At 39.2% G+C, this 2,235-nt stretch overlaps 1 pseudogene; it reads right to left on the bottom strand.

The window, feature by feature from the left end:
- Window positions 1–419: 419 nt before the first annotated feature.
- LOC123247250 lies at window positions 420–920 on the bottom strand (annotated as a pseudogene).
- Window positions 921–2,235: the final 1,315 nt, after the last annotated feature.

Below are 2,235 nucleotides of genomic sequence, written 5' to 3'. Positions count from 1 at the left end.
CTACTAAGCTAATGTTGATCAAGTCTGGAGATTGCTAGGCTGAAAGTCTTCACCCTCTCACTAACTCTAACCTGACTTGGCCACATTAGGGAAGGCTATTGAGGTTGATGTTGATAGATGATCTATATACTCTCTCACTCTACTATCAATGGTATTGATTGATCACTAGCTCTCTCTCTCTCTCAGTCAGGTACAGGTTCAGACCCACCCTCTGCCACCCTTCACCTCCCTCTGTCCCAGTTTTTGCTCTGAGCTCTCAGTCAGAGACCTCTCAACTGTTGTTCCTAGGGGGTATTTATTGGGTGGAGCCAACCAACTTTTGCCCCTGGCTCTTGGCACCTGGGAACATTCCAAATTCTCAACTTCCAGCCCTATCAGTCAAGGTGGCATTCATCTTGTCCCAGATAATGATTTTAACACTAGATATCAGTAAGAACTCTTGGACATTCTCAGAGAAGTTCATATTTCTTTAGATCAATTTCTGAGAAAAGTGTGTCATATTCAAATTTTTGCAAAATTCTTGCCATAGTCACTGATGACCAGCTTTCTTCATTACTTCTTTATAAACAGAGCTGCCTGCAGCTACCCAAACCATGTCCCATCTTACTTGCTAGTTTTGGAAATTGAAAAAGTTTACTGCATCATCCATGCTGCTGGCAAGATAATAAGCTCCATGAGGAAGTTCCTTCAGTTATCTACTAAGAACTTCTGTCCTTTAGAGGTTGATTCTTCTCAGGAATGGAGAGCTTCTTCTTCTTCTCCCATATTACCAGATTCTGTTTTTCTTCTACTAAGGGAGTTGGAGTCATTTTCTGCAAATATTTGAATTCATTCCTGAGCAGGCACCAGGGCAAGCCTCCATCTTTCCCAATGCCCATGTTCTGGGACCCAGCAACAATATAGTTGATTGAATAGATCATGCCTGCAAGCAATCAGCTTCTAGATGGCTAACACTGGAGCAGCTCCTTCCTAGGTATCCTGAGAATACTATGGGTCCTTTTGAAGGGAATCCTGCACAACTGGGCAACATCTAAGGGAAACTCAGACCTAAAGATGATTACGGAGTTAGACCTGGATCAGGAAGACAAGTTTAAATTCAGCCTCGGATACTTATTAGATGCATGCGAGGTGGCACAATGGATAGAGGGGTTATAAACAGAGAGAATGGATGAACTTGTCCTTGGGAGGACTGAGAGGAAGCTTACCCATCTATTCAACATCTGTAGGGACCCAGCTGGGTCCACAGAGAGCAGAAATAGTCAGGAAGCAAGGGCATTCTTGGATTTGGTGTCTAAGAAAAACTGGATTTGAATCCTGCCTTAGGTTATTATTTTTACTAGCTGTATGATCCTAGACAAGTCACTTAACTTCTTCAGTTTCCTCATCTATAAAATGGAGATTATAATAGGATTTGCCTCAGAGTTGTGAACAAAATAATGTATGTAAAGTACTTTGGAAGCCTATGTGCTAGTTTATTATTACTATTATCATCTTCTAATATTAGCAGCAAACCTATTAGTCAATCGCTTAGCTTCCCTGAGCCTTGTTCATTTGTAAAAACGAGAGGGTTGAATTATATGGCCCCTAAAGTTCCTTCCTACTGTGATCTATGATCCCATGTGTTATATAAGCTTGAAAGCAAGTTGGCTTTCCTTTCCTTTTATCTTTTCTTGCTCATTTCTTTCCTTTAAAAGAGAATAATTATCTGTCATTGATATTCAAAGCCTTTTCATTTCCTGAATGTCATGAGGACAACAATATTATGAAGACAATTTACCAGCAGATTTATTTTCACACATCATGATTCCTCTCTAATTAAAAAAAAATATCTAGAGAGTAAATCATCTTTCCTAAAGCGGTTCTGATGTGTGTGTATATGTGCATGTGTGTTTCATAGCTCCCTCTAGAAATAGACCAGCTGAACCTGGTTCAGAAATTGAAGCCAAATCTTTTTAGTCTATTGTTTTGTGTTTTACATCTGGTTCTAGGCTTAGGATAGGAAGGAAATAGCCATCTGTATCAATAACTACATTATTGTTCTCATAGGGAGCTCAAAATAATGAGGTCCTATCTCTCAAGACAAGGCTTGTGAGAAAAAAAAAGGAAAAGTGCAAAATCTTTCTTCCTTTGTTCTTTCCTTCATTTCTTCCTTTCTTCCTTTCTTCCTTCCTTTCTTTCTTTCTTTCTTTCTTTCTTTCTTTCTTTCTTTCTTTCTTTCTTTCTTTCTTTCTTTCT

This window comes from Gracilinanus agilis, chromosome 4, assembly GCF_016433145.1.
Source record: "Gracilinanus agilis isolate LMUSP501 chromosome 4, AgileGrace, whole genome shotgun sequence".
Classification (NCBI taxonomy): Eukaryota; Metazoa; Chordata; class Mammalia; order Didelphimorphia; family Didelphidae; genus Gracilinanus; species Gracilinanus agilis.
Note: the sequence above shows the minus strand (reverse complement) of the source record. Positions and strands in the feature narration are given on the sequence as shown.